The sequence below is a fragment of the Danio rerio genome, chromosome 5 (assembly GCF_049306965.1).
Source record: "Danio rerio strain Tuebingen ecotype United States chromosome 5, GRCz12tu, whole genome shotgun sequence".
Classification (NCBI taxonomy): domain Eukaryota; kingdom Metazoa; phylum Chordata; class Actinopteri; order Cypriniformes; family Danionidae; genus Danio; species Danio rerio.
The window spans coordinates 36189219-36216916 of NC_133180.1; the positions used below are offsets into that span (position 1 = coordinate 36189219).

The 27698-nt window shown below is 35.3% G+C and overlaps 1 protein-coding gene across 10 annotated transcripts in view; it reads left to right on the forward strand.

Moving 5' to 3' along the window:
- The window catches only part of ar (androgen receptor), a 166957-nt gene that overhangs the window by 48535 nt on the left and 90724 nt on the right, over positions 1-27698 (forward strand).

A 27698-nucleotide genomic window follows, 5' to 3' on the forward strand; every position in this document is an offset into this window, starting at 1 on the left:
ACTTGTAGTCTTTAAAACACAGGCCAGCCTCCTCCCTCAGGGTTGCTGGGTTCCAGGGATACTGCGATCAAGGCAACCCCACACGGTTGTGTCCAACACAAAAGACACTGTGCCAAGAGCCTCAAAGCTCTTATCCTTGAATCTCCCTGTATTCTTGTTCCCTTCCTGAGTCATTCACACATTTAATAACTCACAGACTATACATGGAAGGGGCACACTTTGTATTACACACCAACACGCAGGTCCAACTGTCATGTTATTCGTTTCAAATGACATGCAAACTCCTTGCTTAAAATGACAGTTTTAGCATTAATAACTTCTATTTTATTAGGTCGTTTTGATATGCCACTTTGTCAGCATTTGTGATTTTGGTTTTTAAATATTATCCTAATTTGGATTTACTTTGCAACACTTTTTTTAAAACAAAACTTTATCTTAAACTCACTATGGTGAAATTACAAACAGTGGCCTGTTTCTGCATTTGTCAAAAGAACCTGAGAGAACTCTTGCTGTTTCAGGTTCAGACATAGTTAAACAAGTGTTTTGATCAAGGCTAGTGTATACAGTGTGTGTTTTTTTCCTGAAAGGAATTTGAGCTTTGTTGTGTGTTTAACCTTTGAATCTTTGGGGTTTGAGTTGGAAACAGAACCACTTGATCTTTGTGAAAAAGCATGGAGTCCGACACCAGACAGAGCGTGAAACTGACACACGCAGACCCAAATAATTAGACAAAGTGTGAGAGTCTTTTTAAATTGGTCTTGACCTCATATCACACATAATAAATCCCTCGAACATGAATCCTACAACATGAAGCCACATTTAGGTGGGAAAAAGTGGACTGGGAATACCTCAACAACATTTGATGGCTACACTGTTTTTATTTGAGTAGGAATTGTTCGTACTTACATGTACAGTTCACAGTATTAATAGTATGTGGTGATTGCGGTCGTCATGTTGAACACTGGCAGTATTTTAATGTGATTTTTCTTTTTAACATTAAAACAAAAGCAGATTTAAATCAATGGTTTTTAAAAAAACAGACAAAGTCTGATCAGTTAGAAAAACACTGAAGATAGATGGGTTAGTGGTACACATGTTAATTTATGCGTCTGAGTGAGACACAGAGGGACAAAGGGGGAGAAAGAAGCAGGGGGAGTAAAAGAGTTTTTGTGTACGTGTGTATCGGTTATGTAATAATCTGAAGTACACCTTGGTCAAATTCAGTTCTGGTCAAATGGCATTCCAAACAAGGCAAAGGTTCCTTACAAAGCATTCTAGGTAGAACCGTATTAGGGAGCCTATACCAAGAACCCTTAAAACAGTTCACTGTAGCCCCATTGCACTCAGTTCTGAGAACCCTCTGTCCAAGTTCTTGTTCTCATTCAAGATTACATGTGTAGTTATAGTGGTCATATTTAAAGTTTGCCTTATGTGCTGTGCAAAACACTGTGCTTAGAACAAGAGATTTCTTTTTTTTTTGTAGAACGATTTACAAACAACAGTAAAATTTCTTTTGTATTTACCAACGTTCATGTCATTTCAAACCTGTAACTTTCATCTCTAACACAAGATATTTTAAAACCTGACCACATAATAAAAGTTTGTAGACTTTATTAATAATAGCCTTCATATTGATAAAAAAATAAGTCAAACATGTTTAGAATTAGGGTGAGTGAATTATGCTGTTCAACACAATTGTCATCATTTCATTTGCTTGCGTTATTCTTTTTTTTGTGAAAGAATTAGTTTTTTTTTTACATAAGCTATTTTCTCATACTATTATAGTTCAAAGTGACCGTGACTGTCAAAGACCAGAAAATACTGATATTTTTGTGAAAAATGAAAAGGAAGATAAGATTTTCTTCTTAGCTCATTCGCAATTTCAGATTAAAAAATGGCACATTTGACTGACAATGTGTGATGGCATTATATTGAAAAGAGGGTGACTTATTAAAAATAATTATACCTGTACAAATAAGCGCACTTCTAACTAGAACTACAATTTTACAGTGAGTGTTAAGTAGATACCTGTACCATTGAGGTCAGCAGAGTGAAAGTCAATGTTTATTGCTCAGGAGAATCTAAATAAGTTGCTCTACAGTATGTGCCACCTGTGCTGTGTTTCAGTGGAAGTCAATGAAAGAATTATGTGCATGATTTGCTGTGGAAAAGCTTTGACACTGGGTTTTCACTTTTTTTGCTCCACAAATGGATGAGAAATTGTATCAAATGCCAATGATGTATACTGAGAGCAGTGATATTATTCACTTACTCACTCACAAACACACACACGCGCGCACACACACACACACACAAAGAGAGAGAGAGAGAGAGAGAGAGAGAGAGAGAGAGAGAAGCACACTTGTAAAGCTATAGACGTAAAAGTTTTTTTTTTCGTACTGTTTTTTTTATACTTGTGGTCCCCACAATGTAAAGAGCACAAGTTATACACACCACTTTTCTTGCTTTTCTTGGGTCCCATACTTTTGTCTACTCTTGTTATGTAGTTTTTTCTTCTGAAACATGTTCTTTTGCTTTTTGGCATTTTTAAATTCCCTTTTTTTTCCCCTCCAAACTGTAAATTGATGTCAATGAAGGTTCTTTATGTCACTGTGGCAGTGTCTGTGATGATGCTCATTTTTACTAGTTTTAATAGCAGTTCTTCTTAATAATATTGATTTGCTGTCACAGCCCTTAAATTGAGGTCCAATGGAAGGCAATGTGGAGATGAAAAATTATGTACAGTGTTGCTGAATAGGTGTTAATGTGTAAATGTGCGCACTTATATTAAGTGCTCAGAGACATCACGTCACAACCCTGCATATTCTGAACAAGCTGTCTTTGCAACTCGGCATCAGTATAGCCTCGGCAGATTTGAAAGAGAGATTTGGTTTCTGAAAGCTGAAATATGTTTAGTACATCAAATATTGAATAATCCTTATATTAAATGAGAACTATCCCGATTTTCATGAACTTGTGTGTGTGTGTGTGTGGTCCTATTTAGCATGTATATGGGGCATAAGGTGTATAATTAGGTAAAATTCATCTTCAGAATGTAATACTCTACTAAACATTTTAATACTGCTGAAAGAAGAGTGTTCAAACGTCCACAAATTACTTAAAAGGGTCACAAACTAAGAAATCAGCTTTTACTTGAACATTTGATAAAAAGATGTCACCATACTAAAAGAATAATATGCAAGTTTCAGAACTGAAATTGTTAATTTTACCGAAATGACAGCTTTTATTGACAGCAGGCCCAAAAAACACCAGATACATAAACGTACCTATCTACAGCAGGTTAAAGACCACCTCATCTGAGCAATATCAGTGTCTTATTTTGAAGTTCTGCCCAACGATTAACACATGACATGATCAGATCAAGATTCAAGCCACAGGGAAGCAATAAACATGTCGTTGAAGGTCGTAAAATATTGTGCAGGGCCTGGTTGTAGATAAACACAGCCTAATGTTGCCTTCAGAAAATGATGGAGGGGTATACAATATATATGTATAATATATTAATTTTTTTTATTTTATTATAAGATTATAATTTTTATTTTTATTCATTAATTTTCTTGTCAGCTTAGTCCCTTTATTAATCAGGGGTCGCCACAGCGGAATTAACCTCCAACTTTTCCAAAAAGTTTTTACGCAGCGGATGCCCTTCCAGCCGGAACCCATCTCCGGGAAACATCCTCACACACACATACACACGCACTCATACACTATGGCCAATTTAGCCTACCCAATTCACCTGTGCCGCATGTCTTTGGACTGTGGCGAAAACCGGAGCACCCGAAGGAAACCCACGCGAACGCAGGGAGAACTCCACACAGAAACACCAACTGATCTGAGGTTCAAACAGCGACCCAGCGACCTTCTTGCTGTGAGGCGACAGCACTACCTACTGCGCCACTGCCTCGCCCTAATTTTTATTTTTAAATAAGATTTTTATTAATGATTTTTAAATAATATATTTAATTATTTTTATTCACATTTTCACGTGTATTACTAATTAATAGCGTAGGATAAATAGGCTGTATAGATTGTACAGTTATTCATTTCTGAAGCCAACAGATGAGCAGAGACTATAATTTTTTTTGTTTATCAGCGCACGGAATAAATTAAAATCAGAAATGGATGACCGTCTTTGACCCATTTAAAATACGATATCTTTTCATGGCTTTAAATTTACATTTGCAAATTGCAGCAGCCTCTACCTGCCACACTTCTGTGAGAGGAACAGTACAATTATTACAATGCAATACATTTATTATTTATAAAATGAGCACTAAGAAGATGCCTACACAAATGTGTTTTACTAATATAACACATTAACAAAATCAAAGAAATAACTGCATTGTTTTCATTTTCTGATTCGATTTACATTCAGTTTTTTAAGGAGAAAATGCAGCTTTTATTTTAGATGTTATTGTGAGCATATAAAAATATTCTAAAAAATTTTTACAGTACTGAATGATTTCTTATTCTCATTTGTACAATCAAAATTGCAAAATATTTTAAAGGTCTGGAAAGTCATAGACCCATGCACACATAGTATTTCATTTAAATAGTAAAACCTGACACAGTAGCTTGTTTACAATCAAAAACAAAATGCTAAAATCTTACTTGTCCTAACTTGAGACTGTCATGGGATGTCACATTTCACACCAGTAAAATTCAAAAGTGAAAGCAAGCCATTCAAAAGCACACCTGTCCTTTTGACGCAAGTTTTGTGAACAGAGAGGCATTCAATTGCATGCGTGGTCAAGAGTTGGTTTACTATTGTCATCTAATCATAGCAGTGGATTTTATTACTGAACCGTCAGAGCAGACCACCCTTAAAATCTGTGTGTCCTCTGAAAAAGGTTATCATAAAGTTATAATAACTTATTGACTTCATTCTCAAAGTATGAACATTTTAAGTGGACCACAGACAATATAATACAATTATTTTAAAAAGAAAGTTCATGAGCACTTTAAAAGATACAGAATGTTAAAGAATGCCAACCAGAAATTTTAAGATTGTTTTGAGGGTGAAAAAAGTATGTGGTCTTACAAGTTCTGATTCTAAAACAACCCCAAAGCATTTGACATTGTTTTCTGACTCTCAGAGCAGAAAAGCTGCTTCATTCTGTAAAATTTCCACATGTACGTTTGTTTTTAGATTATTTTAATTATTTAATTATAGGAGATAAAAAGGCAATGCATAAACGCGCCGCATTGAAGATCTGATTTATTTTAAAATCAGTGATCTTCACTGCCTGATAAATGTATGATATAAAGTGGGGCTCAGACAAGACAAGAAGCACTATATTAAATTCCACTTTCCCCTGCCTTCCCTTTAAAATATGACTGTTTGTTTTATCCTAGTATTTTTAATGCAGATTCTGATTTGCTTGCTGATCCTGATGGAGCTAGAGGTTACATGGCCTTTCATCTCGTTTTATGCTTGGACAACTAAATGAGTGCTGACGTATATTTAACTGGATGTATTGTAATTACATTACAACAACAGTGCTGTAAAAAGAACCTTATGAAATTGAAAATAGTTACAGTAAAGGTGCAGTATGCATGTTTGACACCCAGTGGTTAAACTAGGTATTGCACTCCTGGATCAAAACAAAACACAAGCGATGGATGCCAGAATAAGGACAGGAGCGAGTGATTTAAACAATGTTGTAAATAAATGTAACAGCACCTGATAGGAGTTTTTGTCCTAACCAACCGTTTGCATTGTCAGGTCTTGATGCCCCAAATTGTCGCAAGTTTAATGATGTTTAGAACGGAATGCCTCAATAAATCAGATCTGCCTGTTTACATGACAGTTGCATTGTCACGTATCCGATTTATATCTGATTTATTTCCACATATGAAGGAGGCCTGAAATCGTTCCCTGAATATCCGAATGCATGCGTTTTTGTCCTGTTTACACGGTCATAGAACAGATCCGATCCGTGTCACATATAAGCAAAAAACGGAATTGGGTCACATTAAACTGGCAGTGTAAACAGGGCCAATGTAACCTGCTAATCTAATGTTTATGTTCAAAATTTTTATATAATTTGCTAAATAATAACCTCATGTTGAACTCAGAATCTGCGCTCATTTCTGAGTCTGCTGCTGTGCACCTGAGGTTGCATTTTGGTCACGGCTTTCAGAGCCTTTATGAATGAATGAATGAAATACACAGTTTTCCATCAAGGCAATCTGGGGTGCTGAAGTAAAATTGGCTAAAATGGCATTGTTTAACATTATCAAAACAAAGACAGCATTTCAGCACAGAAAACACATTTTCAAAGCAGAATATCTGACTTCAGCACTGTTTTTTCAGCTAAACAAGTATGTTCCCTTGCATGTTTCTTAAATATCTGCAAACATATCATGGTATTTTTACGCTTTAGAAGAGTCAAAAACTTAAATACCGCAAGCACCTTTAAGCTTTCACCGGAATTTTTACCATTGGCTGAAAAACACTGCAAATAGCCCGTGGTACTATAATATTAATGTGACGTTTAGGAAGCAGCTGTTGCTGAGTGCAGAACATTTTTAATAATTTCTCATAAATGTGTTTAGTTGTTTAGATGTTACAATCAAATCAGAAATTATTTCTTTATCATTTGTATTAAAAACAAAGCAATGATCTACCAAGGTCTTAATTGCAGTAAGGTAATCAAAGATAAACTCAAAACATTTTTCTACAGAAAAACAAAAACAAAAACAAATTGTTGAAGTTAGTAAATCAACCAAGTTATTAAAGTCTACATTTTATGTAAATTACCATTGAAAAGTACTACTTATATCAAGACAAGTTATTGTCTTAAAAATTGATGTCTCTGGAATGTTTTCGAACTTGCATTTTATTTTAGCCAAAAACAATTTCCTGAACTTATAGACGCATTAAAAAGGAGAAGCTTTGATATCCATGCGGACATCTTCTTCCTATATGGTGATTTAAATGTCATTGTATTCTTCAGCTAATTTGACAAGTGTGGGCGACATTTGCTTCAGAGCGTTGCAACAAAAAATGATTCTATTGTTCATGCAGTCAAATATTGGCTTAAATGATGAAAAAAGCCTTGGCAGCCACTAATCAAGAGGAGATAATCCATATCAAAGGCGGCAGTCTGCTTTTATCCTAGTTGGTAAGATGGTTCTGACATATACCTTTAGCTCAGTACAAATGGTAGCGTTTGTTCTAGCAGCAGACATCTGATGTCTTTTTTTAACAATAAAAAAGGAATAAAAACATATTTCTTTTTGTTAAGAGGTTGTAAACTTTAACCTGGGTGTTTACGGTATAGTTTCCATATGTGACGTCATATGGTCATTGTGTGTGGCTTGTCATATGCTTCTTTCTGTCTCTATTAGTTTGTCTGTTTTGTTGTGTGTGTGTGTGTGTGTGTGTGTGTGTGTGTGTGTTTTGAGGCTGATTCACCAGTTATAGTATATGACCGTCAAACACTTTTAAATCTGCAAATCTATTTATTTAGATGTGTTGTTTACACAGATTGAGAATCGTCAATATCATTCTCTCCCTTCTTGGCTGACTTCTCTACCTGTATGTCTATGCCGAACACGGTGCACCTAACCTGTGAAAAGAAGCCAAAAAGCCAGGGGGAAACAGGGAGGTGTTGCTGTTATGATTAAACTCTTGCTGCTGGCAAAAAAAGTCTGTTCTGATCTTATTTGGTCACTCCAAATCATGATGTGAATCTTAGGCTTGATTTTTTTTCATATGGTGTTTATCGTATTCTGTTTGATCAGGCTCAACTAGCTGCTTATGATCAGCTTTTTTAGTCCTGTTTGCCTCGTCTTAGGTGTGTTGGTGAATGTGTGCTTCACGCACTGTGTTTGACTGGCCCTGCGTGGGTAAGAATAGCTTTGGTCAATCCAAGATGAGCTGTGTGAATAAGGCTTATATCCATAAAGGTGCTGTTTAATAAAAATCTGGATAATAAAAGTGCAGTACGTGGAAATGGCTATACTGTGAGATTATTGTGAAATGTCTATGTCAGTTGTTGGAAAATTTTACAAGGCATCTAATCAATTTGTTCAATAATTATTTTGCATTTGTTTATTTCAAGTGCATTGTGCTGTGTGTTTGTGAGTGAGAAAGCAGGCTGAGTGACTGAGCTGCAGGAGCATCAGAGAAGAGCTCATTTATATTCGCGACCTTTCCAAATATGGTAAATGTGGAGCTTCTGATTCTAGGGATAAATCCTCCATTTACAAATGAGCATTTAAAACTGTTTCTGGAGAATATTTGAATTTACATTTGAATATTTGAGCTGATTTTAAATGGTATTATAAATTTGATTCCTAATTTGTTTGTTTTTTTGGCAGAATTACTAACTTTGGTTTTTAATCCTTGGAGATTTATGTTCATGTGGGCTGTCCCTGTAATTTGTTTTCCAAGGAATACATTAGTCTTATAGGGCCTGTTTATACTTGGTTACTTCATGTGTTTTTTTCTGATTGTAAAAATCAGTTTACATTTACACTTGACCATGTAAATGCGTCGCTGCTAAAGGGAAACAATTCTAATTTTCAAATCCCACGATATATGCAAATTTAATTTGGTTGCGTTGACTTAGGGTGTACTTGCACTAGGCACGCTTGCCTTGATTGCCCCCCGTTAATCTGCACTCACACTGTATTTTACCACCTGAGCCCAAGTATGCTTACGTCATTGATGATTTGACTTGTTAGTTAAGATGAGAAGTGCTCTCGCTCTGTACAATGGAGATTGCTTTAGTTATGTTGTTTAGTATTATTTTAAGTAGTCTAGGATGCGATGACACCATAGACTGTAAAAGATATGGACGTAGTGTCAGTGATGTCACTAGGGATGCTCAAAATAATTGATTAACCGTTAAACGAAAGGGTGCGTTTGTAACCAATTAATGGTATCAATAGGGGCAGTCGAATGCACTTTTTGCATTAAGAGGGGCATCTTTTGAATGATTTACTAACAGCTGCAAGTGTTTTTCACGCGGCTAATCCCAGAGCCGTGTTAGTGTTTTCAAGACATCTACAGAGAACTTCTAAAGAGCATGGTTTCCGCTAAATTCATTCTTCAATGGCGGGGCGCCACACCAAAATGCATCCCTCCACGGCTACATTACAGCTTTTCATTCAAAACATTTAGTCATTCATTGTTGTTGTTTTTAATAACAAATTATAATTGCACCAAAACGTATTAAAAGGTAAGTGAATTAAAACAGAGCTAACTTTTCTGTAACCGTATAGTGCTGTGCGCTATTTGTTAAACCCTTTGAGGTTACGTGCTGACAGACTGACTGACAGGTGCATGATGTGTGAGGCCAGCAAACATGATGTAGCTTTCAGTTAAAATGAACACAGTTTCCATAATTATACTTATATTTTTAGATAAAAGTGACTTAATCTTGCTGGAGTTTAGCAGTTTCGCTTTACTTCAGGACACATTAATGCCGCTATGTAGGTCTATTGGAAACTTTCCGAAAAATTAAATATCACAATATTATTGAATATTAGTATTGTAATAACATAGACAGCTACACTCTTGCACAATAAATACCCTGCTGATTCTATGTCATTTCATATTGACATAAAAAGAGCACCGCGCTTCTTATCAACATAAAAGGCAGTGAGGTGAGCCTCACGTTTTTGAAACGGAAAAGCATGTTTGCTGTGATCGACCCCTTGTTCAACTACAACACATATTTGTCAATTCGCGGGACAATAACGTGTAACCACACTTGCCTACAGACATATTTGCCAAAGAAGCAAAATGGAAGAAGAATATTGCTGTTTGATACAGAAGAGTTTATGCCAAGCTGATGCTGATCGCCTCCTGGATCTGCGTTATAAACACAACAAATTGGCTTTAGCTTTCATTTTACAGCTTATAAAGCATCTATGCAAATGAATGCAATATTATGTTTAAACAATAAATCTGTTTACAAAAAGTCAACATATGAGCGCGTTGTCATTGTCTTTCATTACGCAGCAAGCGCACTTGAACTGCGAGGGAGAGAGGAAACCATATATCAAGACAATCTTTTTAAAATAATGATTACTATTATAAATGTAAAAGGTTTTGTGATATAAAAAACAGCGGGGCATTATATAAATGTATATTTTTCGTGGAGCGAGCGATTTGAGGCAGTCTGCTATTTTTATTTGACAGAAGAAAAAAAACATGATTAAAAAAAAAAAAAAAAAACAGCCTATGTCCGTTCTTAAAAAGGACCAGTCAGTGTTTGCGTTTTGTAATCTAAATGAATAATTTAAGTGGAAAATAATTTTGGACAGACCTATTTATATTATTCATTTTATTTAGTTTATTCTGTTTTTCTATGCTATTTGAAGCACTGCATGTGCGTGAAGATGCTCTGTTTTTATGTTCTGTTATTAATATGCTAGCACATTAAAATAAATCAGTATATGAAAATGCAATATTTAATGTGTCAGACACGAAATAGACATTAATTTAATAATAATTTTGTTTTAATCTGACCAGTTAACTAATAATATCCAATCCAGTTACTATGACCATTTATGTGAAGTTGCTTTGACGCAATCTACATTGTAAAAGCGCTATACAAATGAAGCTGAATTGAATTGAATTAATGAGCGACGGTTGTCGGTTAGAAAAATTAACCGAAATGAGCATCCCTAGACGTCACCCAAAGGTTTCTGCAGAACGCAAAAGTAGCTACAAGTAAGCGTGGCTTACTTTTTGCTTAGAGGGGCTTTTCTTTGGGAGAAACGGTTAAACCTTCATCACCTGTGACTCATTTGTGTTCTGACCACGTGCTTGGTGGTGTATCAATAAAGTGTTTAGTCTTTTAAAAACAATGTTGTAGTACTTTGAGCCACTAAACAATGTACTTATGACGTTTTTCTACAGGTGGAATACTTCCAAATACTTCAAATATAGTCTGTGTTAGTAAATGCAAGGCTTTTTATGAAATCCAGGCATAAAACTGTATTACAATGTTTTTAGACGACTGGCCTAGAGCCTACAGGTAATCAATCTGTCAGATTCTGGGGTGCATTACAGGTCTAAAAAAAATTATTAACAATAAATGATCTTAAGTAAAACAAATACATTCATAGATATAGTACTGTATACAAGTATATAATTTCATTCACCTGGGAAATGGAGGCAACTTGAACGGTTTGTGAGCACAATTGCGCACACAGCATGTCATGTTATGTTATCTGATAATTGTAGGAGATCATTTTAAAAGGCAATTGACTCTGTAAATCCACATAAAACAAAACAAAAATACGATGTATATGCAATTCAGCGGCTAATTAGCTAAAATCAGCTGAGGTGACCAGACAGCGAGCAGTGAGACCTAGCTGTCACTTAAGTGGCAACACCCTCAGTTACGCAGACTTAATAAAATTAATATAAACGAAATAGATGGGTTAAAAAAAATTCAGCCCCTCACAGTGGTCATGAAGGGTAATATTAGCTATTTACACCAAAACCATCTTTCGTACCAGGCTGTAAACATGTTTTTATCAGCTATAAATTTGGCCAATTTGCCATTGCGGTTAGAAAACACTTCGATTTCTTCAAACCAGCCCCCAAAGGCGAGTCGATGAGTTGCAGTTTTAGTTATTTCCGTATTGGCTTCCCGAGCTAGAGCAGGAGGTTGCTGTTTGATGACACACAGTCAAATTCTTTCTATTACTTTTGACTCTCCTAAACGTTCATGAAAGTCATTGTGCTGCAAGTAAGTAAGAAGGTGGCAGCTGACGTGCGTTGAGGGGTTTGTATCTTTAATAAAGTGTCATTGTTCGTGTTCATTGAAAAGGAAGAAAGAATGATTAATAAATCCATATAAAATAGTGCCTTAAAAGTGATGTTGTACACACTACGAGCGTACCACGCCAAAGCCCAGCCAAAATGTGCTCTGATATACCTCTTCCAACTGGGCCAAGGCTGGCCAACTAAACCACGTCTGGGCATGATTCTGAGCACTCAGACTTGTCAAACAAATCGGGAAATCAGGTCAAACGTGCCAGGGCATGGTTTAGATAGCCTAGTGTGAGTACACCATAAAGCATCAGATATATGCTATTCTATAATTAATATATATATATATATATATATATATATATATATATATATATATATATATATATATATATATATATATATATATATATATATATATATATATATATATTATTATACACAGACTTGCAGAAAGAAGGTGGAAGAAGAATAAGCTCCATATTTATCATGAAATCCTTATGTTCATCTCAGAAAGCTATAAGATCCACTTATCTATTTATCTGAGTTCATTGATAAAAATGTTCAGAAACCAAATTGCAGTTTTGAATCGTCCTGTTTACAATTACTTTCTAAAAGAGTTAATATGTTTTATAGTTTATAGTCATTTTTTTGAGAAGGTAGGGTAAAGATGGCACAGTATAAAGCCATCTTATCCTGCTGTTTTATCAAACCACATGGCTACTTTTAGCTTTCTTTTCTACATGAGATTGTTAATCAGCTAAAGCTGTCTGGGTCTCTTGTGATGTGTTATCTCCTGTTCTTTGAAAGTTTTTGATGTGGTCGACCCCTATTTTTCTCATTCTTATCAATAAATTTCTAGAATCAAAATCTCCATCTGATAGTTTAAAGAATACAATGGCTAACCCTATTTTTAAAAGTCCTAGTCTGGATCCAACAGTTTTACAGCACTTGTAAACGTTTTAAACAATGTTCTAATGGCCGCTGACTCAGGTGATTGGTGAACTGGTATTATTATATCAAAGTGTGACATTTACAACAGTTGACCACAAGGCCTTGCTTTCTTGGCTTGAACAAGTTGTGGGCATCAGGGGAACTTCATTAAGTTGGTTTCAAGCAATATTTTTCAGGGGTGTTCCCCCTGATTTATAGGGTGTCTCAAGTATGTATTTTTGCCCCTTTATTGTTTTCTTTATGATTCCTTTAGCCTCTATTTTGAAAGCATATCTCATACCATCCCTGCAGACAACACTCAAACTTATTTGCCCCGAAGCACAAAAAAGGTGTAGATTCCCTTTGTCCATGTCCTTCTGTTGTCAAAGCCTGGATGTCTTTGAATCTTTATAATCTTAATGAGCGTAAGACAGGGATCATTGTGTTGGGCTCTTTTGATGTGCCAAACATCTCTCATGTAAATTCTGGTGTTTTATCTTCTTTGGTGAAATCATATGTAAAACAAATTTGGCCGTCTTATTCGATAGTGCACTTACATTTGATAGGCAAATAAATTTAGTTGTCAAGTTTTTAACCAACTAAGAGCAACGGCTAAAGTAAAGATTTGCTTTCTTTTTTAAGCACTTTGAATCTGCAATTTATGCTCTTACTTTCCCCTAGATTTGGTTGTCCCTGTATCAAAACAATGGTATGTTAATAGCAGGTGATACAATTGATTCAGACAAAAGATTTGTATCTGCTTTCTTCAGAAGTCCTACAAAGCTATTTCAAATTATGAAAAACTTCTCTGGTTTTTATATAATTTTTCTAAAGCCAATTTTTTCTTGAGGGAGTTCTTGCAATCGTGGTTTAAAATGAGGGTTTTCTGTATTTTTTCCATAACCCTCCTACCTCTCTGATCAGTTATGAGAATATCAACCAAAAAGACTTCTTAGGTCTGCCAACAAGAGTTTGTTTTTTTCACAAGTCAAAATTGAAATCTCAGGGTGATTATGATTTTAACCTAGTTGCACCTAAACTTTAGAACATGATATCAAACCACTTTAGAACTGCACATTACATATTTTACATCAAAGTTAAAAACATGATTTATTATGGCCTGTGTCTTGTGATGTCAGTTGTTGCTTGTTGTTGGCTTAACTTACATTTTATGTTTTTAGTCTTTTTTTTTTTCTTTTTTTTTTTTTAAGTCTTTTAGAACATTGTAAAACACATCGGTCAACTGTAGTAGTTTGTAATTGTGCTCTATAAATAAACAGACTTGTAAGGAGAAAAACTTGCCTCTGCAGCGGGCAGTAATAGCATACAGCGTTTGATGTTTGATTAGTAGCTTCTCTCTTAGAATCTAGGTAAATACTTTACCCATATAATTGAGATCATCTTCTCTTGATTATCAGCCACTGAATGAAGTCATTGTTTCTGTACTGGCTGCCCAAAGAGGCGATGTTTACTCTATCAACAAGTGTGCATACATAAAACAAGTATATTCCTTCGTTTTAAGAAAAATGTAAATCTTTCTTTTAGATTTTTCCATCTATAAATAAATGTCCATCACATTGAAATGTTGAATGTTTTTTTAACACTATTTATTTACATTTTATATACATATCATTGAAATGGCAATAAACACTTTAAAGTCCCCAAGAAATTAAAACTAAACATATGATTTTGTTAGCTCACATTGACAGTTTTGTGGTGACCAATTCATCTGTGCATGTCATTAAGAAATGCACTTCCTGTTTGTTTTCAGTTAAATGATCAGATTACATGATTTTGAGGTAATGAGTGTGGCAAACATACTTAACTGCGCTGCTCAAACAGTCATTTCTGACAACAAACAGAAATGGTGAACAGGAGGAGTCTGTTATGTTGTAATAACTCTTCTAAAAACCTTTTCCCGATCTTTCTGAATGTAATGCCTACTTTACCAAAACAAGCCACGGCCACTGTTTGCTCATTTAAAATTCTGTATCTCTAGGAACTGCGTCACAATACGCACAATAAAAAAATGATCACAGCTTCATGTTCATGGGGACTTTAAAGGTTTAGCACTTGCTATGTGAACACACAAACTCAAATTGCATGTGTCTGCTCCAGTGCTGGATGAACTTGCGTATGTCTTTCAGTTTTTCACTTGTGCAGTGAGGATGCAAACACTCAATCAGTTCATAGCTGTCATTCAACTGCAATTCCCACATGAGGGCAGAGCAAAATATCTGACCTGTCATAAAATCATCCAACCATTCTATTGCCAATTGGGAGAGTTTCATCTCCTCTCCATTCCCCTAGTACAGTGCACGGGCACAGCATGACAAATGATGCAATGCAAAGCTGAAATTCAGTCCGATTCAAAAGAAGAGTCACATGAGTCAGAATCGGCTCAAAATCAGACCTAAAATCTCAAAGTGTATGCCCAGCTATAGTCACATTCCATGATCTGTGACCAACAGAGGAGCATCAATAGGCAAATCAAAAGGAATTTTAATCTTTCACAATGTCTATTCAATTAAAATCTTTCACAATGATGTATTCCTCTCTCTGTATCCACTTTCAATATCTGACTGATGGCAACAGTTCATCTAGTGCTGGAGCAGCTGAACATTGTGGAAGACAAAGCTTTTTAAAGAATGAACCAACACAAGCCAATAAACACGGTTCCCAAAAAACAATGTGCATGTTTGGCTAAAAAAGCCAGTTTACCATTTCTGCAGTTAAAAGACATTCAGAAACCATCTTTTTAATAGGTTCTTTATTTTTATTTCATTTATTAATCACTCAGTGTTATCTAATGGAACTGTTTTTGATTCACATTTTGAATATGTGTTCACATTTTATTATTGATTGACTACAGTATATTTCACTTTTCATTTTCATTTATTACTTTACCAAAAGGTAGCTATATATTTTCTGTTCAGTTCTTTGTTTTTCTGTGCCTTGATGTTGCGCTCTATACATGCTCAAACAGGCAATTTAGCTTTTTATAATTTGATTAGCATGTGAAATGCAAATTCTTTTTGCAGTGACTCCTTTCTGTGGTTATTTTGCATTAAGTTTCTGAAAAAATCTTCCATATCCTTTGTGTTCTGTACAACAGTGCTTTAACATGTTATGAGGAATATTTTACTAATATTTTCTTTTTAAAAAAGACAATAAAAAAAAAAATAAAAGAACCACTCACCACAAAAATATGATTCGGTTATGAGTAAACTACAGACAGGGTTTGCAAATTCAGATTCAACTATGCAAATCATGACTCATAGTGACTTCCAGTGGAAACAATGGATACCCAGTGGAAACAAAGAAATTAAACCTTGCTTAAATACCTTACTGTTTTTTTTTTTATACAGATTAAAACATGTTTCATAAACAGATTTTACATGTATTTTACAAATTTCTATAACAGTAAAATTCTATAACATTATTAGCATCATCTTTACCATGTTATAATGTGATTATAACTATTGCATAAGTTATTTTTAAAAACAAGATGCAAAACATAAATATAGTACATTCACTTGATCGAAAATAAAAACAAATGCTTCATCAACCATGCTGAGGGGTAATATTAGTAGATTCTCTGCCAGAGGTCATCACACTCCGTCCTAGAGGGCCGATGTCCTGCAGATTTTAGCTCCAACCGTAATCAATTACACCCGGCAAGCTAATCAAGGTCTTACTAGGTTTTCTTGAAGCGTCCAGGCAGGTGTTTTTAGAAGTTGGAGCAAAACTGCAGGAGACTGACCCTCTAGGACCCAGTTTGGTGATCTGTTCAATGCTATGTTTGTTTGCAAAAATGGTAACTACACAAAGTGAATAAAAACATTTTCGCAACTTGAAATCAACTTTTACAATCAAATTTACTTCACTCTAAGGTTAAAATATACTGTTTTAAGTTGTTAAAAATATTTGTAAAATATCGGAGTACAGTAGGTTATGTTCGATCAAAATAACTACCCCATGTCATTGTGCTCTGTTTGGTTGTTATTTGGTGTGAGTTTGGTATTTTATAGGAAGGTTTTTTTTATGTAAATACCTGACTGTAATTTGTTTAATTTATTGTTAGTTGTTAATTCCAATGCCAATTTTGATTGATGTTTACAAACCAGTTGTTGCTGCCCTTCATGTTGTAATACACATACTTCAGTATGCTCAATGCTTTATTGATATATGATCAAAACATTACAAATTCAGTGAACAGCAGTGATTTGTTGTTGATCACAAATGTCAGTGGGTTATCTGTCATTCAGCGGTCCCCATTGGCTTCTCATTATCATCATGGTTACAGGAACAGTTCTAATGGCCTATTTACACCTGGGGCCGGTTGCACCAGCAGTACGCAAGTAAAACATAAGGGACTAAGAAGCTTTAAATTACAATTAATGCGCTACTAAATATTTTGGTTTTACTACTAAATTTAGTTTAAACGTAACGCTTGGTTCCACCTAAATATTTACGGCAGCCTCCTCCCATACGTAATGGTAGAAAAGAGATAAAAGCAAGATTAGTTTACATTGGGGAGTTCATAATAATAATGAAGAATGGTCTCCCTCTACTCACAGCCTTATTTACTTTTTTTTTTTTTCGATTTGTAAAAGAAGAACTTTAACTTTCTTTCTTGGAGTGTTTTTGTTAATTGTATCAATCAATTAAATTGAGAATGTCTTCATGACTGAGTTTTTCTTCCTGCTCTTTTCTCTTTCATAAATAGAATCTTTAAAAACAAATCAAGTTTGTTGTTTTGATAACTTCATGTGTATTTTGCGTGCATTTATGGCTCACAATGCAGATATGCGAGTCGTCTGTTATAGTGACTGACTGTAATGTACTATAAAAATGTTAGTTGCAGAATTTTAAAGCAGTCTGTTTTGGATATTACGCCATTCAATGCAACTACGCATGACTTTATGAACATGAATGATCTACTGACTACAGTTTGCCTTAAGTACATGTGGTGCAACCAAATTAAAACCAAATTTAGTTACAAAGTAGGTTCTGGTTACTAAGCCCCTAGTGTGGATTTTACGTTCTAGTTTAGGAAAAAAAGAAGAAAAAAAAACAAAAAACGAACAGCTAGTGCAACACGACCCTGGTCACTTCATGCAGTTATTCTGATCCAATAGTTATCTGATTTCTGAAAAATTAATCCATTTACATTTGACCATTATGAATTAGTCTCAGAATGAGGTTAGGCAACTAAAGCATAAGTCACAATTGTATTTAATTTAATTAAATATCATTTTAATTAGTCACAATTGTATTTAATTACTTTTTTTTTGTAAATATAAGAAACCTGTCAAACTGTCACCTGTGGTCTTCAATTGCTTATACATTTGCTCTTGTACATCTGATGGTCATATATCCCACAACACGTGTGCTCTCATTTTTAATTTTGGGCGGAGTAAAATTCACATATGTAGTTTAATTAACCAGATGCATTTAGACCTGTCCAGTTTCGTCTGGAATTCGTCCAAGGCCACCTCTTAAAGTAGAGTTTTGATTGGGCCCAAAAAATTAAAATCGATCTTACCTGAGTCCATGCACTTTGTCCAAGCCCGACCCGGTCCGACACATTAACTGTAATTAGTTTGAGGCCGATTTAAACCTGACTATTTTCAATACGTGGGTGTATTAATGACAATTCTGAGTAGTTTGAACTATACAGAAATTAGTTTACATTTATCTTATCTTATTCTAATGAATAATGCAACAAGAACGAAGCATGTAAACCAGGGGTCACCAACCCTGTTCCTGGAGAGCTACCTTCCTGCAGATTTCAGTTGCAACCCTGACAATTGCAATAGCTAGAGCATTCCTGTGAATACGCTTTGCGAATTGTGCAACTTTGTAGACGCACACGTGTTTGCTTAGGCCAACTTTGCTAAAATATTCGTATAATATTTCTAATTATGGCACAGCTTTCCACTCAATTAGGCTAATTAAATAATGACAAAAAAGAACCCACAAATGCTTGATCACGGCCTGGCCTGAAGATAGTGGCAGGAAATATCAGCTGGGGTCAGGTCAAGTCTGTGCTCGGGCTCAGGCAGAGAATCAAAACTCTCTTGAAGTGGTCTGTGCAATCGTATTTATATTAGTCTCAAATGTGTTTCAGAGGGCATTTACACTCGGATGTCTATCCTATCAGAAAAAAAAAAAACAGGTGATCAGGTTTAAACAGTCCATAGATGTGCATTGTCATTACTGATGAGCATCATCAGTTATTTAATTAATTGTTTCTGCACTGGCTTGTGAATATCTTGCTGTTTTTACCTAGTCAAAATCCAGTGCCCACCCCCAATAATCTCACCCACTGCAAAGATTTGCAAAGAAGGCTGTTAAAAACATATCTTTTTTTCTGTTTATATTTTTGATCTTTTGCTCAAAATATGAAACGAATGTTTACTTGTTTTGGATCTAACCATCATTCCCTGAAGGATATACTGGAGAGGTTATGTCTTGAACATTAGGTATATATGCATGAGCGAAATCCTCTGTGGTTTTTGACAAATTACTGGGAAAAATGGTTTGCAATGTCTGTTTTGCTCATGACTTTTATAAGTGCAGCACTAGTTTAAGTTTCACTTTGTGGGATGAAACTACAGATTACTGCAACCTGCAGGTATGAAAAGGTACATCCTCACACTAGTGGGTTTCAGTCAGCTGTCATCATTTTGGTGTGTTCACATGAGGCATAAGGTGACAATTTTGTCAAGTTTTGTTGCCTTTACTTTTTTGGTGAAAGCTTGGTCAGTCCTGCGCTTGGAGACTAATTATTCTGAATTCTACAATATCAGGCAAATAAAAAAATGGCGAATGGATTCTGCATGTGAGGCCACTGCTGTCCATACGGAAATTTTAGCATCTTGTCTGAAGTCACTTCACTTTTGTGCGAATAATTTAAGACAGTGCTTAGCATTTAGCTGGTGGTCCAGTGTTGTGGTCAAGACATCCATGTCTCTTTTTACATCCCTCAATCAGTTACAGTTTTTTTTGTTGTCATTATTGATATGGTAGCAGTCTCTGTGGAAAAGCACCACAACTACTAAACCGTTAGTTTAGTAGAAGTTTTAACATGAGCAGAAAATAATTACGAAAAGCATTGAGTGTCTCCTGTGGCCTGGATTACCAAATTTGGAAATGTGTAATAATTCAGATGGGGTCATAAAAAGTTTATCCTAGCTAAGATTGAGGTTAAGAACTTTTAGTTTTAATTACAACAATACGTTATGAAAATGTTCCAGTCCCAAAGGTCCATTCTTCCCCAATTATCTGTTATTACCTAGTACACAGCAAGAGATTGCAGAATCTCACAAATGTTAGGTGTCACTCAGCCCACATATGTCTGTTAAAGAGTCACAGGAATCTAACATCCAAAAGCAGGCAACACTTCTTGATGATTGATCCACCATCTACTACCCAGTGAGCTAACCTTTGTTTTAAGGCAAGCTTTCCCCTCTGCTGGTCTCCAAGACAAACCGAAACTGAATAAAAAAATGCTTAAAGTTTCTAAAGGGCTGAGTCTGCCTCCTCCAAGGGCAATGCTTGCAGGTTCACTGCCTGGTCTCCAAAGGAATCCAATGGAGTTTCATGAGTCATCTGACTCAAACTTGAGGTACGATTTGTTGACTGAAAATGTCCTATCCTCTTGATTGAAGCCAATGTGACCAGTGTTTAATGACATATATTTCAGCTTATCTCAATCAGGTGGTTCAAACGGTTCTCAGCAGAGCTGGCAGGACACCTGAGAGTTCACAAGGAGGCCTAAGAGTAGACCTATGAGAATTCATTCTCCTGGCACATCTCAGAAACTGGATATTCATACTTCCCAAACATCCTGTCATCAACTTAAGAATGGTGAGCAGAGATGGCAGCAACATAGACTTTCAGTGTCATCAACTTCGTCATGATGAGCAGAGATAGCTCAAACATAGACTTTCAGTGTGTTCAGGAAGAGCACATCTCAATGAATAGACTTAACTACTGTGTAGGTGCATCTCTTAGAGGAGACTCTAGCTTGATTGTTATTGTCAACTACAGCTTGAAGGTTCCAAAGATATGTACATGGGAGCCAAATGCGAGAACAAGGCGAGGAAGCTCTGCCGGCAGCTTCAGGCAATTGATATCCAAAAGCAGTCTGGGTCCAGTCCATGAACCTGGTGCCGCATGCTTATTACACTGTGCCCACATTCTGGAAGCATCTATCATTGCAACTGTATGCCTGGGAGACTTTTGCTAAGAGCACTCCTGCCCATAGAAAGGCAAGAGCCAGCCAGGAGCTGAAAGTGGTGAGTGAGCCACGTAGGCCAACCTGAGAAAAGAGACGCTCTTCATGGGTAGACTGCCTCCTGTAGTGGGGAGAGGGTACTTTCTTTGACTTTCAAGAAGACCCTCAGAAACAGGGAGAAGTCAATGGTTAGGCCTTGTATATTAGTATGTAGTAGTATTCGTAGTAGTAGTGTTGGATATTAGTATATGTCTGACCCTTGAAAGCAACTACAGAGACCGTTTGCGACGAGGCAGGATTTCTGAGAACTGATCCTGACTTTTATTTCAAATGTTTTTTTTTCAGGAATCCAAAAGAAAATAAAGTTTTTCCCAGTTCCTAATGATGGCCAGGAACAGTCAAAATACACCACTTTTCTAAGCATGATGGAGTAAGGGCTTTAAGACCTGGTTTTATCTTGGCTGGACAGAATGGCTCAATTGCATTCGTGGCCAAAAAGACTGTAATCTCCTTGCGCAAGGCAGAAGCATCTGTGTCTAACGCAGATATATACATGATGAAATATAGTGTTTATGTAACAAAGTTAATGTGTTCGTAATTGTTTGTTCTCAGTGAGAGCAGTGAGGTTTTTCTTGTAAACATTTTAAGTAGATATATAAAGGTTAAACAATAATCACTTTTTTATATTCTTCTTTGCTTTAAATTTGTCATGGCTACCAATATTAGTTAAGGACAAAAAATTGGAGACGCTTACTAGATAGAACTTTTACATTTTGTTTATTTAAGCTTGACATTTGTTTTAAAAATGTCAATAAGTTGCATATTGAATTTTAATGTGTAATATTTCCAGATTTAAATGGCCTTTGAGGGAGAATAAATTCAAAACAATATGAACATCCAAATGTCACTAGTAGAAAATCTGACATTTATGAGCTCAGTTATAAATCAGTTGTGTTCCATTAGGGGTCTAGCAAAAATTATGAAATATAATTCTGACAGGCTTTCACTTAAGGTTAATGTGTTTTTTAAATTTATTTTTATTTTATTTTTTAGAGTAAATGGGAATTTGAAAACAGAGCTGCTACTTGAATATTTAGTTATTTTTTTAAATATTGACTTTTATTTTACTCATACTAATTTGCTGTTTTTTTTTTTTCCTGGAATCTTGCAAAACTCTCAAGCAGGTTTGAGAATGGTTCTAGTTATGATACTAATTTTATAGTAGATGGAAAATATTATTTACACTTGTTAATAAGGATGTTGTTTTTTAAAAATGATTAAATAAGTTTATTAAACACTTTTTAAGCTGTCTTTAAGCAAAAGTCTTTTTAACCACTTAAATAGTGCTCGGACATGGCACTGCATTTCACTGCAGCCACTGCCATTTTCCATCATCTTGCAACATCCCCTATTCTGTGTATATTGAGCTCATTATAGATTGCATCTTTCTCATAAAAGGCAGTTGCTATTTGCAGGTAACAGGGCAAATTAACTTTCACTTCATGTGGCTGTTTTTTTGCAGTTTTATTGGTCATAACAGTAGTTATACATCAAAGGAGGATCAAATTATGGATTTTTTAAATGAGTGTTATAATCATGCTTGACTTTGTGTGGTTTAGCTGGGCACGCTTACTGTCAAATATTTGAATTGCTGTGGTAAAGGGATGCCTTCCACTGTAGAAACTTGTAAAAAGTGCTTCATGTGGTAACATATAATCAACACTTATTCTTTGTTCAAAAATAAGAGCTAACGCCATTTTAATTAAGCTGACTACATTTTGTTAAACCACCGTTCAATGAGGTAAAATTGGCTGCTTAATTTAAATGTAGAATTCAGATTTTTTATTAGATATTTTGCATACACTACTTTCAAAAGATTTTGGGGTCAGTGAGACTTATTCAGCAAGAACACATACAAATTATCAAAAGTGACAATGACATTTTTTCTTTCTTTTGAACTATTAAGGGAAAAAAAATATGTGGTTGAAATTGGTTTCCATATTATAGTGTTACCACAACCCTTTTCAACTTCAAGAAATGTAAGAGATATTAAAAAGTTTCATGTGTATAAAGTAAAATGTTTTTTTTTAATTGTGGGGCACTGAAGACTGGAGTAATGACTGCTGAGATTTTAGATTTGCATCACAGGAATAGATAAAACTATAAATTATAAAATGTTAAATAGTTCACATTATGATTTCAGATGATTTTAACAATAGTTTATAAGCCTTTTAGTCTTTTGCATGGTATTTGGGTTAAAATTTCCAAGAGGTTCTAATGCATAATAGAAAGCTCGAAAATACTAATTAGTTAAAAACTTTTAATCTTTTTAACTCCCAAACATCTAAGAGGACTTTTCTATCTGAACACACACAAAACACAACTTGAAGTAAAAAATAAATTAAAGAAAACTCCTTAATGGACACCCATAGGAAATGAAGAGGAAATATCACAATTTTAATCATTATAAAAACATTATACATAATGACAGTGTTGTCTTTTATGTTAAGCTATTTAAATGTATTGTAGCAAACTCTAAAAAGTTAGAACCTATCTGAACTTGCATTTGCTCAAAAACGCAAGTAAAAAATGTCAAATATACAGCACAATAATATTTTAACAGATTTGTCAGTGATTAAACATACTTTATTTGTCTGAAATATAAAGGTGTCCTTTGGTAACATTTGATTTTGTAAATTAAAGAGAAAAGAGAAGAAAATCAAGACAAGTTCCATGGATATTTCAAGAGTCAATATGATTTATAAATGATTTTATTTAGCATGGAAACTTTAAGTAGTAAAAGGTGATAGATTTTACAATCGCACAACAGTTATATTTATATTAGTTGTTTTTGTAACTTTAGATTCAAAAGTACTAATTTTCAAAAAATTATGGCATATCACAATCATATCTAGCTTTAAAAATATACAGTTAAAGTCAGAATAATTAGACCCCTTTGAATTTTTTTCTCCTTTTTAAAATATTTTCCTAATTATGTTTAACAGAGCAAGGAATTTTCACAGTATGTCTGATAATATTTTTTCTTCTGGAGAAAGTCTTATTTGTTTTATTTCGGCTAGAATAAAAGCTGTTTTTAAATTTTTAAACACCATTTTAGGGACAAATTTATTAGCCCCTTTAAGCAATATTTTTTTTTTTGATAATCTACAGAACAAACCATTGTTATACAATAACTTGCCTAATTACCTTAACCTACCTAGTTAACCTAATTAATCAAGTTAAGCCTTTAAATGTCACTTTAAGCTGTATAGAAGTGTCTTGAAAAATGTATAGTCAAATATTATTTACTGTCATCATGGTGAAGATAAAATAAATCCATTATTAGAAATTAGTTATTTAAACTATTATGTTTAGAAATGTGTTGAAAAAACTGCTCTCTGTTTAACAGAAATTGGGCGAAAATAAAAAAGCAGTCCAATAATTCAGGGGGGGGGGCTACTAATTCTGACTTAACTGTATATAACAATTACAAAAAAACAACAGGATTATCTCCTGAACAAATACAATTAAACATATTAAAATTGTGAAGATCTTTTAAATTATAGTACTAGTAATAATAGTAATGTGGCTTCTTTCAAAAATCTTTTACCAAATTTTTAAGTGAAAAAAAAGACTGGTTATTTTCTGCAAGATCATTTCTGTTTACTCCAATGCTGCGTTCATACCAAATGTGCCTCATTCTTCCTTTTGAGTGACGACCTTGGCTGGAGAACTGGCGGCTGGCTGCAGTACAGCTCATAAAACCCACCCCCTCCATGTTAAACGAATAAGACCAAATGAGTCCAAATTTAAAAAATGCGATACACTTGCAATAAAATTTCCTTAAAGATGTTTTTGGTCTTTTAAGGTACTTGTTATCATACTGATACAGGTTCAGATTTTTGCAAAAAGTATGTTTTTTAAAAAAATGTAGTGTCATCATCAAGTTGTGATTGACAGCTTCACTAGCAGACCGTCTGAGCTTCTGGAGGAGATCAGTGTTCAATTTCTGTGTTATTTTACCACAACAAAATTAGTTGTTGAGCAGTAAACCATACTTTCTGGCCTACAGGATCTAATGGATCACTATTTATTTGGTTAAGTGTGGTAAACTTTATCTTAGTTGTTTGCTGACACAAAGCCATGACGGAGAAAAAACCCCAAAAAAGGTGATCATGTTGATGTCACACATTTTTCTTTTCTCATAGGATGTTTTCCACCTTCTATTCTCTTTTTTAACCTGTGCTAAAGACACTATTGTCGAATTCCACACATTCACAGCAAATGCACTTCAGTGACTTTGTCTGTAACTTACACAAATACTTAATTCAGTATTTGGTGTTAAGCATTAAACAACAGCACAATGCTGTGAAATATTAAAATGGGGATAAAACGCTTATGTAAATGTACACGGGAATTTATTCTAATTAATGCAGTGCTTTGTGCTTTATTTTTATTGATTCTATGCATATATTACATGAAAGTGTATATTATATTGTTTTACGCTAAATTATATAATACATGACATCTTTTATTATGTATGGCATATTTTTTTCCCCTAAATGTCCCATTTAATTTTGCATTTGAATTGCAATCTAGGAAATTTCTTTTCCAATTGAAATTGAAATATCTGTGGCTCATGGCTAATTCCGTACATACTTCAACTCCAAGGGGAACAAACTCTTTGCACAACCCTATTGGCAACCTAGCACTTAAAACAAAAACACAAGTTTGGAATAACACTGTTCTGCTTTTGAGGCCATATCTGTGCCGTTACCTCATTTACATAATTTATTTCATGAATCAAGCATGCAAACAACACATAATAATCACCTCTATCAGAGAGCACGGTGTCATTGAAGATTTTTTTGTGCGTTGCTGTTTTTGTTACAAGATCTAAACTCAACATTTTGTAAGAGTCTCAGTATTAGAAAAGCAGAACAAAAAAATTCAAAGACATGCTTTACATTTCAAAGTCTTTCCTCTCCAGTGTTATATTATAATTGTATTAAGATGTCTTTTAGAGAGGTGAAAGACTGAAGTTTTAAACTTGCTCAGCGCTTTTAGATGCTCATTCACTTGAATGGCCACACACACACACACACACTTAAAGAGTCGGCCATCCGCGCACTCACTGCAGCTGGCTGCTAAGTACAAGAGCAATTTTGGGACCTAAGCGTTTTGTGTTGTCATCTAATCAACACTGGTGCTCATTTGCATATTTTAAGAATGTGAAAAAAGATTCTCAAATTGTAACACTGAAAGTGACTCTTAGTGGCAGGGCTGTTCAAAGCCTCACATGCTTTAATGGACTTAATAAACACATGGCTGTGTGATGGCCACAGCCATGTCACCCTGCAGCCCAAGACCGGTTACTCACTGAAGCTAAGCAGGGCTGAGCCTGGTCAGTACCTGGATGGGAGACCACTGAGAACACTAGGTTGCTGTTGGAAGTGGTGTTAGTGAGGCCAGCAGGGGGCGCTCAACCTGTGGTCTCTGTGAGTCTTAATGCCCCAGTAAAAGTGAAGGGGACACTACACTGTCAGTGGGCGCCGTCTTTCGGATGAGACCTTAAACCGAGGTCCTGACTCTCTGTGGTCATAAAAAATCCCATGGCACTTCTCGTGAAAGAGCAGAAGGTTTAACCCCGGTGTCCTGGCCAAAGTCCCTCTATCGGCCCATACGATCATGGCCTCTCAATCATCCCCTACCACCGAATTGGCTCTATCACTGTCTCTCCTCTCCACCAATAGCTGGTGTGTGGTGAGTGCACTGGCGCCGTTGTCCTGTGGCAGCCGTCGCATCATCTAAGTGGATGCTGCACACTGGTGGTGGTGTGGAGAGATCCCCCTCATGATTGTAAAGCGATTTGGGTGTACGGCCATACACAATAAATGCGCTATATAACTACACATTACATTACATTACATGTTTTTGTCCACACACTGCAACTCTTGTAGAAATCTTGTATTTATTGCTTTTACTGATTTCAAATACCAATGTAATATTAGGGAATCCGTGTGCTGTTTGAGATTCCCTCTGTGCTAAAACAATTTGAATTTGTTCCTAGTTTCCATTTTACTATTTCTGGTCTTGAGTATTACTCTCCCACCCATCTAAGCCAAACTTTTCAAAAGTCAGCATCCCTCTTAGTGTTGGTCTGATGTAATCATTGTCTCAAGCATGAATGTTTCTTAGATAAATTAGATAAATCAATAGGAATGCGTGTTTTGTCCAGAGCCCCCCGTCTGGAGAAGCTCAGACCCTCCCAGCGGTGTTTCATCAGAGGTCTTCTCTAGAAGGATTTAATCAGGACCGCTGTGAGGGTGATCTGTCTCTCTGCTCCCCGTTCCCAGATGACCCATTTGTTTGCCCTTGAGTCCTTTCTCTTGGGTCATTATTGCTTTGTTTTTAAAACATATCTGACATGCTGCACACACTGGCTGGATGTTTAGAAATAATTAATTGGATCAGAGTGTTTTAAGTGTTAATTTATGACTTTTTGGGAAGTTTATTTAACACGTTGATGAATTTTAGTTTTTAACTTAAACCCAGACTACTAAAAATCACCTGTACACCTCTGAAAGCATCACAGGACACAGGCAAACACACTGTCACCTCACCTAAAAACCTGTTGCACTTCACACATCACTGTCACCTTATATGTGGACTTGGAACATTTTAACAACTTGTGATTCCCCTTACAAAAAAGATGCTTATTTAAGTGTGCTGTTTCTTTTTAACTTAAAAATAAGAACA